Source organism: Linepithema humile, chromosome 4 (genome assembly GCF_040581485.1).
Source record: "Linepithema humile isolate Giens D197 chromosome 4, Lhum_UNIL_v1.0, whole genome shotgun sequence".
Lineage (NCBI taxonomy): Eukaryota > Metazoa > Arthropoda > Insecta > Hymenoptera > Formicidae > Linepithema > Linepithema humile.
This window is the reverse complement of record NC_090131.1, coordinates 19,531,377-19,543,677: the sequence shown is the minus strand read 5'-3', so window position 1 is coordinate 19,543,677 and position 12,301 is coordinate 19,531,377. Positions and strand designations below refer to the sequence as shown.

Below are 12,301 nucleotides of genomic sequence, written 5' to 3'. Positions count from 1 at the left end.
CTCGCGTAGAGAGTCATCGGTGCTATTCGACCGGAAACAGCCGATACAATTTAGATATTCAAGTCGAGCGCCAGAGCCTTCATTGTTGCGCGCGATCGGGGAACGGAAAACCCGGAACGCTTCCGCGCACGGTCGGACGGACGCGGAAATTTTGTTTGAGCGTTAAATGCGGCTGTTAAATGTCGCGTGAGCGCAGCAGAGGAATGCACGACGGTTCTGCAAAATTTAGTAGTTTGCGATTATTCTCGGTATAATTAAGTTTCAGGGCGCGCATTGCGGTCTCTTTGAATTTAGCAAATGGGTTTAAAAAATAATCGCATAAAGATTAATCGTAATAAAAATTGCTTGTGCTATTATGGAATTGTAGCTGATACCACCAACTCTTCAATTTTTACCAGAAACAAATACTGTTTTTATGATTCATTACACATATAAAAAATACGATTTTAAAATGCAAATATAAAATTATATTTCTATGTCATTATTTTATTAATTTAATTTAATTTAATGTCATTATTTTATTAATTAATTTAATTTTCATAAAAAAGTACTTAATATACTTCTTCGTATCTCATCTTTTTTTCAAGTTTCGTATAATCTTCAAAATATAGAACATTTTGTTTAGTATATAATCGTTTTCGTGTTAAGATTTTCTTAGAAGTTATCCGTCGCGGGCGCAAATGGGATCCATTTGGATCGATACGGATCGAGAGATCGCACATTTCGCACGCATCTATTCACTAAGCTGCGCCACTCGCGAGAGTTGAGCGACGCGGGCAGGCGCGCTCGAATGGAGTGGCGGCGGAGTGGAGTGGAGTGCATGCGTGCGAATTTTCGGCGATAGGTAGGTAGGTAGGTAGGTTACGTACGCGTACGTATGTACGTATGATGCGTTGTGTGTGCGAAACGCGGTGGGCGCGTAGAGCGTGTGCTGTGCGCGCGGATAGGAGAGTAGTAGCAGAATATAGCCTCGCGGATGGGTCGATAACGCGCAACTCTCTCGCTCATCGTGGAGTCGGCGATGCCACGCTGCCGCGGCGCCCCGTAAGCCGCCGGAGCTTTCCTCTCATTCCGTTGTAAGCCCGCACTCTGGCACATCCACCCGCTACCGCCACCGCCACCGCCGCCGTCGTCGTCGTCGTCGTCGTCGTCGTCGTCGTCGTCGTTGTCGTTGTCGTCGGCGTCGTCGTCGTCGTCGTCGTTGTCGTCGTCGTCGTCATTGTCGTCGCTGCCGCCACCTGCACCGACCGACCGACCGACCGACCGACCGATCGACCGACCGACCGACCGACCGACCGACCAAACCGAACGACCACCGCCGTGAAACCACCACCGCCGCCACCGCTGCCGACGCTGCCGCCACCGACGCCGACGCCGCCGTCCCCACCGTCGCCGCGCATACCCTCCCGTCGCCACCTTCGTTCACCGCCGCGCGCGCGAGCAGCACTATCAGCAGCAACAGCAGGAACCAGGAGCAGTAACCAGCGGCAGCAGCGGTTGTCACCTCACGATCGTCGCCACGCTGCGCGTCCACTGTCGACCGATACACCCGTGCGAATTCACGAGAACAACGAGACGGACACAGTCCGCTGTATCGGAAAAATGAAAGAGAAATTATTTGGAGCGATTGTATGAAGCTGAAGGTGGCACCCGGCTGGCACCTTCGAATCATCATGAATTCCACTTGCGAGTGCCTCATGTATTTCTGCGCCGGCGGACGAGTCCCAAGATAGCTCTCGAGTTGGCGAGAGGATCTCGCGAGATGCACCGTCGTTGAAGTGACGAGAAACGTAACACGCGAATATCGTCCTCCGGAGCGATCCTCCTTCACATCCGTGCTCCAATCTTGGCGCTCTACTCACGTCGTCGTTAACAGGTTGTCGTCGCGAGCTCCGAGCGTTCGTTGAGGCTGCTCCTCAGTACCGTCTACGTCGTTCTTTGACGATGAGTCGTCTCGAGTGAAATCCAAATTACTGAGAGAAAATCTCGTTTTGGACTTGGATATTACTTTTTTTTTTAATGCGTTTAATTTCTTTGCTTGAACGAAATTTAACGAAAAGTGAACGGAAAGAAGTAGTTTGAGAAATTGTTTGATCGTCAGTGTCATTGTGAACAATGCAAAGGACGAAACGTCGGACGAAGACGATTCTAGTTCCGAAGTGAGATGCTTCATTCGCGGCGGTTATTAGCGATTACCGCGGGGCGCTCATTCAAGGTGATTGCGGCGTTGAGACGCGAGTATAATGAAAGCTTATCATAAACAACCGGTCAGAACCCGCCGGAGTTGAATATCCTGCTTTCCGTTTCGAGGCGAGCCGAAGCGGATTGAAGCGTGCGATTGTAAGAAGATTCGCGGAGGATGCTTCACGTCGAATCGGCTTTTCAAGATCCGACACTCTATCGGCCGCGAGAGCCGTTGTGCCGCGCGGCATCGCGCAGTTCGTCAATTCGCGATAGTGATTAAGATCTAAAGATGCGGTCGGCGGTTTCTTCGGAGGAGTCTAGTGATTTCGCCGGGACGATTGGCGTGCGAACCGTTCGGCTTGGATAGTCGGTCGACCGGATCTCTTCGGTTTTGAGAGTGCTTACGCGAGTGCAGGTTCCGATTCGTAGCAACGCGATAGTTTCCGTTGGCATGCAGAACAGTCGGTGGTTCGCGCGAGAAGAAGCGTCGATTTCCAGTCGATTCGCGTGGCTCCGGACATCGCCGTTGTGTCGCGAGTGCATCGTCAGTTAGGTGTCAGTCGGACGAAGCGATTCGCTCTGAAATGCGACAGACTCCGCGATCGGCTGGATATCTCGATGACGTCGGACTGAGGTACAAAGCGGCAGTTCCTCGTCACTCGTATTTTTCGATCAGTCGGAGGTGGTGCATTGTCGTTATTAAACCCTTTGCTTTTTCGCACTTTTTCGCTGCCACATAAATTTGTCAGAGAGTGAACACAACCCAGTAAAATTTATATGCGTCTGCCGACGAGCTCTTCAATAATCCTTTCGAGTCTTCGTTCTGGACCGCGAGAGTTTTCGATCAAACGGTCGCGCAAATTTCCCTTCAATTTTCAGTTTTGCATCCAGATCAGTGTGCATCGAGTGTCGTGAATTATCTCGACGTCAGACAATTTAAGTTAGTCCGATGCGAAAATGAGGATCTCGCTTGCGATCGCAAGGTAAATCGAACAGAGAAGTCGGCATACGATCCTCGAAAGCGCGATCGCTTCTCTTCCGCGTCTCGCGTTTCTCGTCGAATAACGATCGCGCGGAGTGCTTTCATTGACGACAGGCGAGAATCGCATTCACGAGTAGTACGGTGATCGTGTGATCGAGTTACCGTCGTTTGTGACGCAGTGAATTATCAAGGCACGCGGAAACATTAGTGTCCCACGGGAAAATGGAAAGATTCTCTTCGTTCTTCACCTCAAGGTAGGACCCTTGCTCCTTCAGGGAGTCCTTGGTGCATATTAAACGAATGTAAAGGTTTCACAGGGCCACTGGTGATATAGCAATCTCTTTGAACAGTATCCCAGTATGTTCTCACTTTTGAAATCCAATTTTATTTGTGAATAACAAACTGACATAAAATAATGATTGATGTGATTTTATATATAACACCAGGAGGTTATATACAGCTAATGTACAGTAATAAAATACTGTAATATCGAATATAGAATGTAATGTTGATCGATAGCAGTTAACGCTAAATTTATTTATAATAAAAGAGTACACAGTAATATGCATGAATGATAAATTAACGTATTTGAATCTGGAATAAACGTTGCTGGCGTTGACGAATAAATTGGGTGTGAAAACTTTATGTTAAATATTCTCAATTGCCGTCTATTTTCCAATTGCTTACATTAAGTTAAGCGCGAGAACGGAATCGGAATATAGTCTCCGCCCCGCGACTTTGTTATGCTAATTCCGAAAGACTTCGAATGCGTGAAATAAATCGCCGCGAGCGCGTTCTTTGAGGTAATTAATGCCTACGTCAACTGTTCGGTCGTTAAACGTCTTGCGCGATCGTCGGAATGCGAACGCCACAGAATTTAATCGTCCGCGAACAGCGGTACACACAAACGCGCGCGGGCCGCGCAAATTTCATCTTGTCTCGTGTAATTGGCCGACGGACGGGAGCGATTGTCGATTTATTTGCGAGTTCATCGTGGTATCTGACAAATGAGCACCGTGTAAGATAAAGCGCGCGAATTATAGTGATTGACGCGATGCCGCTAATAACGTTCGAGTACTACGCGCCGCCTTTTATTTCTAACGAGATCATCGCGCAAGGTTTAGAGTTTATTCCATCAAAGTAGTATGTGAGCGAAACAGTGGATCGTGTGATTAAAAAAGTGACAAGTGTTGATGGAAGCGAAAATATTTGCTTTTTAAACGTAGAAAACATGCTGGGCTACAGACTTCTTGTTATTTCGGCGAAATCTAATAATTATGTTTTTCACGCCGTTGTAATACGACGTGTTGTTTCCTACGGGCGATATGTTAAACCAATCCCGAGGTAGGTAAACATACTCTTGACAAGTTTTGCTTTCAACGCGCTTCTCCCGAAGTCTTCCGGAAGAGATCGTCTTCTTTCCCGAGGTTAGCCGTGTTGAAGGGGTAAACACGATGTCGGTGATAGGTATCGTCCTGCGCGTTCTTTCGTTCGGTGGTTCCACCGGCCCTGGTAATATTTCATTTGAAAGCGATCGCTCAGGCGTGCCGTGTAAGTAGACGCTGAGAAAACAACGAGAATAACTACGCCGGTAGGTAACTTTGAAATCGGAGGCGGCGAGCACGGCGCTCGAGCGAAAACCGACGCTCCGGTTATTTCCAACGGTCCCGATCGAAGAGAAATCCTGCAAACGATCGAAACGCGCCGGTATTTGACTGTCACGGAAAACCTCTCTACCTTTGCGTGACGCGGAATTATTTTTCGGCTCTTTTTATTCTCATCGCTTTTCGCTCTCGCAAACAGATTATCATAATTACAATTCGTTTTCGATAACACACTACGTCAACGCAATCGAGTAGATTTTCGCTTCAATTATTTTTTTTATTTGGGATATTCGATATAATTTTGTTCCCTTGAGCGAATAAATTTTATCCTTTTCAGCATCTGTAAAATTGAAAACGCTCTATGCGACTCCGCGGAAATGCGAGTGCGTGGCGCTTCTTACCGCGTTTCTTTCGCATTGGCATTGCAAAATCGGCGCGACGCGGTTTGACATTTCATCGGTGCAACGTCGCAGGACTCGGTGTATCAATTTTAAGTATTCGTTAGTGAATTGCGAGAGTGTATTCCCGTAACTATTCGTCCTCGTGGCAGTCGTCGTGCCTGTCGCGTCGCGAAACGAGAAAGTTCGGCGCTCGGTGGGAATATATTGAAATATCGGGCTTCGATTTCGCGTTTGCCACGCGAAACGAGGGGACCTTCGTAATAACGTCACGTACACACCCCCCGCCGGCCGCCGCCACCCCGACGGATCAAAGGAAGAGACCTCCTAGCTCGGAGCGATTCGTGCTTTTAATTTAGCTCACGAACCAGTCGGCCCGCCGCCGCCACCGCCGCCGGCTACTACAACGCGGAACGAACGTGTTCGGGTTATCCTTATTCAGAAATTACCCTTAGAAACTGTCGCTAAATTTCCTCTCACCGCGCGAGCACTCTGGGCTGTGTCCCTCTTTCTCGCGCGTCTCTTCCTCTCGCTCGGCGGCTTTTGTATCTGCGCGGTAGCCTTGAATTTCCTATCCGTCTCGTCTAATGTATATCGTTACTTTCGCAACGCGGGGGTAATTTTAGATCCCTGTCCCACGTCTCACTCTCTCTCTTTCTCTCATTTCTCTTCCGTTGCATTTCCCGATACATTTTCCGTCCTCGATGCTTTCCACGTGAGTCGCTTTTAAATTCACTCCAAGTTTCATCGCGAAGTAACTTTCGAGACTTCATCGCGGTTGCAATAATAACTTAGCAGAGAGCGATCCGTTATGGCATGCTTTTGAAATGGACATTTCGTCGTTTTTATACGTCGTAATAGATATCAGCGGTTTTCCGAGCGGGAAATAATTGGCGTGACGTGCCATTTAAGCATCATTTTCGAACGGATATAATATTTGTAACGAATGTTACCCTCCGTACATAAATTTCACGCGGACCTGCGACGGACGTTTATGGTTTATGAAATGCAATTTGTTTCGACGGTAAAAGTTTGCAAAATCGAGTGCCGCGGCATCGGCGCGTTTAACGAGATATGACACGGGGCGCCTGCAATCCTTTTAATATAAATGCGAAAACAAATACGCGCAACACGCGAAGATAAATAGAGATCTACATGACATTTTCTAAGTACACGCGCGCGTCGTCGCGCTTATTCCGACACACGCCGCGACCTGCTAATGCAATATTTTTTCACTCTCCTTTTATCGAAATTACCAGCGTTTGCTCGCGCATACGAACGCGACACGAAGCGCGGAAAAACGTCACTCGGGACGCAGTAAAAACTTGCGCGAGGCAAATTCCACAGTGAAAATACAACGCGTCGAAATGCGTTAACACGTCAAAAGCGAGAATCGTGAAACTAGTTTCAGACCTTATCGCGCCGCGACTTGCTCTTCTGTTCAAGTGTTATGTCACACGCATAAAACATTACCGATTAAATATCACACATTACATTTACTGAACGTTTTTTATAAGTGTTAAAATATATCAATATTGAGTGAATATTAATCTTGATCACACAAATACAATTTTTTCATGAATACGATTTATATTACAGTAACATATGATGTTGGTAATGTTATATTTATATATTATACCGTGTATATCTAACGTTGTGTATCTAACAGCAAATATTAAAAGGAAAACATTTTAAAAAGACGATTTTGGTTTATGAAATGTAATTCTAACTATCAAAGTAAAGAAAAATTACTAAGACTTTGTCTTGAGACAGACAGGAAGCACCGTCATTAACCGAAATGAGCGGTTCTTCTATATTCTTTGCCTTCACGCTTCTTTTTTGCGCTCATATTCTCTCTTTGAACAAAGTTCCGCCCATCCTTTGACCTCGGCTGTCATTACTGAAGGATTTATGGGAAGAAGATAGTCATCCAAATAGATTATGTTGGACTTTCACAATCAAATTGAGAAAATCGCTATTAATAGATTGCCCGATACATTTGTGTCACTGTATTTCTCAATTAAAATACAGCGAGAAATAGATAAGTAGATTTGAATAGACATGTATTAGGCATGCCAATTAATTATTTCGCTTAAACTTCCGTTCAAGTATTTTTCACAAACGCACAATGTTTGAAAGTTTGCGTGTCACGTTAAAAAGTTCAGAGTCATCAAAATAAGTTTTTGATTGAAAAGAAAAGATAATTGAAAGATTCAAAGCAGTTAAATCCGAAACAGAAACCTTAAATCGAAAGTGAAAAACACTAATGACATCTGTTTTACACTTGAATTGCGCATTTGGCGCATAAAAATCCGGTGACAGGGTAATAAAAGTGCATAGCGTTTTAAGACGCGGCTTACGGCGAAGCGGAAACGCGACGAACAAATGAGTGCAGAGAGGATAGAGACAATGAACGTATTACCGCACAGTCTGCGCTCCTAATGACGTAACCTGTTGACGAGGTTATAATCAGGCGGCGGACATTAAAGCTAGAGCGACGAAGCTGGGGCGCGAGTATCTAACTTTAGCTTCTCTGAAGACCGGGGATGTTACACACGGGAGGGGTATATTACGCGGCCACACACGTACGTACATATGTGTCCGTATGCCGTGCACGCAAATTATATTCATACGTTTATAATGTCGTCGTCGTCGTCGTCGTCGCCGTCGTCGTCGCCGTCGTCGTCGTCGTCATCGTCGTCGTCGTCGTGTCGGGAGCGGAGATGAGGGGTGGTCTTTTGCGGACGAGAGAGCCGGTTCTCTCTCGGCTTTTCGCTAACAGCGTAAGCGCACTTACCTTTGATCCGGAGCTAGCCATAAACATCCTTTTATCGGCCCTTCGTTAGGGGGAATCAACTAAAAATGCAGAGCGACGTGCCATTCGGCGACACAAAGGACGCGTAAAAGCCTTTCGAATGGCGGTGAGGCGCCGCTTGTTACATCCTTCTCTTACTATCACAGGAAAAAGTACCGCGAGTGAGCAACACGTCGCATAATAAAATTCTCTAAATCTGTTGAAACAATCGTCAATAGTCGAGTTTATTAGAACTTCGCTATCTTATTGGATGTTCGATTTCTAAAACTTATGACTTGAAAACTTTTATCTATTGTATTTAATTTAATCTTCTATTAAACATATGTCATATTTTATGCGGAATTCTTGTTTGAGAATTTCTTTTCAAATTCTTCTCATAAGAGAATCCAATCTTTTACAAGTTTATTCAGTTAGGAAATGTGTTAACATTTTTTATCAAATTTTTTCTGCGTTTTATTTAATAACTAGGTAACTCGCGATCGCCCGACAATAACCTCGGATAATCCTCTTAGAAAATTCAACTTCCTGGCATGCTAAGCTAATAAGTTGCGGACAAGCGTCATAAAATCCGCCGTCGAAGACGCGACCACTTCCGTACCTCTATACAAGGCCTTCGATTACTGCGAAACGATCTCCGCCTTTATCTCTCGCGTGAGTGAGCCCTCGGGAATCTGATTCGCGACTTTACGATTTCGTACTGCGAGCACGCGGCGCGCGAGTTGGTATAAGCCGCGGTAGCGAGAGGGAGGAGACGAAGGAGAAGAAGTTGTAAACCCGCACTTAAGCTGAGCGATAAAAACTTTCGAGGGCGGTATGGCCGCGGACGTATTTCCGGCTCACAGCCAGGAACGACCCCGCATCGAGGAAGCGGCGAAGAAAAACGACAGCGAAATTTTCGAAAGGAGATAATGAGAAAGGTGAAACGCGTGCAAGATGGACTTTCCTATTCCGCTTAAGGCGAATATTTTGTAAAGATTTATCGGCTGTTAAAATTTGTCTCTATTTTTAGCTTAACGCTATAATGAAACAGTATTCGAAAGAGTATCCGTTTTATATATGAAGTTAATTGAGATATATGTATAACTGATTCTCGGCATATATATGAGATGATATTAGTTAATATGAAACAAAAAGATATCGCACAGTATTTACAAGAATCGATAATTGATTATTAAAACTTGTCTTTTAACTCATTTTTATTTTTACATCATAATGAAAAACTGGATTTTAATAAAAATTTAATGGAGTATATAATTTATTTTTTATTTAAAACAGTGTTCTGAATTAATCAAACGCAATAAATTGCATACTGCAAAATATCGAACAGGCAGGAATCTTTTTATAAACGCGAATTAATCTTGCGCTGCAACAGGCATATGGCAGTGAGCGTTATCTCATAGTCCGAGCGAATGAATTTAGATTACCCTTCGCGCTAGCACGAGTGGAAGCAGATTTTTATGAAGCAGATAATACGCTCCGCGATCTAAATTCCACGTGGAGCGGAATAGGCCGTAAATTCGCGTTTAAGCTCCGCGTTGTTTCCAGCATCCGCTAAAAAATTACCATGGTAGACTATCTAAGAAGAAAAATGGCACAATCCCCGTATTTATTCTTCGCAAGAATCACAGTGAGATATTACGGTTGATAAAATATCGCGATTGAAAATATTATTTTTTACGCTATGCAAAATACATATACGACATTGCTAAAATTGATTTTAAAACAGATCTATACGGTGTAAAATTCAAGACAGTGTATAAGAGTGTACAAGATGTACACAAAATGTATACAAAATGTTCTAAAACTTGCAAATTTTTTAGCGAAAACATTGACGATGATTATTTATCGTTTTTCCAAATGTTATCATCATATATTTTTGTAATTAAATACTCTGAAATCTTATTAAATTAAAGTCCATTTGAAATTAACTGAAAAATGTTATTATTTATTTCTTCTCTTTTTACAACTTGGTTTGCGACAAGTTCTTTTTTTGGTCAGAAAATCTTTTATTAAAATATCTGCAAGCTTTGGGATATCTTACGTTAGGTAAAATTACAATGTTATGTATAATGTAATAATGTCCATGCATAGAGTAGCAGAATCTTACGTTGCTCGCGAAATCACGTACAGAACGCAACAATTTTGTTCGCAAAGGTTATTCGCACACAGTAATTACGACTATCTCAATGCTTTTGATTTCGTGATGTTTGCCCGCCGGTTGTTCTTTTGTTGTTCTGCGTTAGGTGTGCCAGCTGCGTTAGGTGTGTACGCGAAAATACATGCGCTCGTACACGCATACGCGCATACTGAAGCGTAGGGCGAAAATACAAAGAGGCGGGTACGGGTGTACCGAATTTCAGAGTTCGCAGTTTATCTTGGCGCATTTGCAGTGGCACGAGGTAAAACACAAGCGTCGGCTGTAGTCGGGGAGGAGGGAGAGAGGTGGGAGAACGGTAATCGGAGGAGTGGTTTCGCTCCCGTTGTTTCAGAGGGCTCAGAGAGGAGGAGAGCGCGGCAGATAGCAGAGAAATGGAAAAAGGGGTTGCTAGCGCTTGTCGGGGAAAGCCCGTTAAAGAGATACTGTGGTCGAAGTTAATGAACAAAGATCGCTGCAGCGTCTTGTCATTATCCATTAAAATTGAAAATCTATAATGACGCTACAGCAATTATCCGTAAACTCGCGTCAGTAGTCGCAATTTTCCGCAAGTTTCAATTGCGCTTGAAGTTTTCGTTGTGTCGCCGGCATCATTAGAGAAGTTATCATAATCCATCGCGGTCGGTTTGTTAAAAATTTATCTTACATATTAAATTACAGATTATTCTCAAGTTTTGTAACTATGCATCTGTAAAATATGCACACTGAGTCTATTAATAGTCCAAGTGTCTATATTTTTGTGCAAAATTATTTTGAGGTTATTCGCGCGAAGTGTACGAGAAAATGTTTCGACGTAGCGATTCAGGAAAATAAATAACCGAGACAAATGTTCTTCGAGATAAATAGATATGAGAAATGTCTGGCGACACACAATCGATTGGATCGATAGGAATGCGATAGGCGTGCGTGAAAAATCGAAGTTGCGCTATAAACGAGCGTCCAGAGATTCGTATTCCTCCTGGTTCTCTTTCTCACTCTCTAGACACATGCCCTTCCTGAAAAATTGTTCAGACCGCGGGTCTCCCGAGCCTATGTGACACATTCGGCTCCCATTTCCCGTCCCCCTTTATTCGTTTGCAGTATGCGCTCGGCCACTCTGGTCGAATTTTTGCCGCCGCCATTCCGCTTTCAGATTTATATTTTCCACCCGTTATCGGGCTTCTCCCTTTTGTGCGTCTCCCCTCCACACATCCAGTCTTTCACCTCGCTTTTCAAAGCTACCGCTGCCCCCCGGGGAGCGCGAAAAAGCCCTTCTTATATAAATAACGTCGCGAAGTGTCGCCGCGACAATAACGATTTAACCGCTGTCAGAAGGAGCGCCTTTTATCGCAGGTGCAGCCGCTCGGGGTCCTTGGCGAAAATCGGGAGTAACGATCCCGATGCCGGGATCACCCTATCGCGCCCTCCACCCTTCGCGCCGAACCGATCCGGGGTTTTCGCCCGTCTCTCCCGCTCGATCGCTCTCGTTCTCTTTCACCCGGTATTCCCCGATGGCCCCTTATCTCCTGGCGCGGTTCCAAGCCTCTGTTATCGGGCCTTTCTGACGCCAATTACGCGATTTTTCAAATCGACGACTTGCTCGCGCGTGAGGACCGCGGGGAAAAATATCGTGGTAGACCGCGAAATCGACACTATTCGCGCAAATACACGTTATTGACAATCTGTGAATTGTGGGTTTTATTAGTTACAGATGACAGATTCTTCGTTAGAAGCGCAAAAAATTTAATAAGAGCAGTCGTGAGCACTTATGATGAATAATGACAATATTAAAATGTCAAAGTATCTCTCTCTTTAATTTCAAAATAACATCATTTGTTTGTTTATGTCAGACATTTTTAATATTAAATAAATTTACAATTTATTTGAAAGCTTTAATTTTGAAATGACATTTGCAAATTGCGGATCACGTTGATGAGGAAAAGCGGTTCCTCTCTCACGGAGTTCTTTCAAAGTTCTGAGGTGCGGCGACTAATTAATGTTACCTATCCACGTGCGTTTGCGTCTGTTTACCATGTCTCGAGCTTTGAGTGAGACACGCTGCTTTTCAAGCCGGTTAGAATGAGACGGTAAAGATACCCGTTTCTCTCCCGTCTCGGCAGAAGTTCTGAGCCGAATATATCTTGGCCATCTAATTAGTTTCGCGCTAACGACGTTGGGAGTTCG

The 12,301-nt window shown here is 44.5% G+C and overlaps 1 protein-coding gene and 1 long non-coding RNA gene across 10 annotated transcripts in view; one reads left to right on the top strand and one right to left on the bottom strand.

Annotated features, from left to right (window-relative positions):
- LOC105672654 (zinc finger protein 541) overlaps positions 1 to 12,301 on the top strand; it is a 403,799-nt gene that overhangs the window by 109,336 nt on the left and 282,162 nt on the right. For 2 of the 9 annotated variants that reach the window (XM_067354502.1, XM_067354500.1), the window contains exon 1: positions 609 to 3,420. The exons of the other annotated variants lie outside the window; for them this stretch is intronic. The gene's annotated coding sequence lies outside the window, so the exon portion shown is untranslated. Of the gene's footprint in view, positions 1 to 608; positions 3,421 to 12,301 lie in introns of those variants that run through there. 9 annotated transcript variants of the gene reach the window in all.
- Positions 1 to 12,301, bottom strand: part of LOC136999786 (uncharacterized) — a 198,033-nt gene that overhangs the window by 8,801 nt on the left and 176,931 nt on the right. The gene's annotated exons all lie outside the window — the stretch shown is intronic.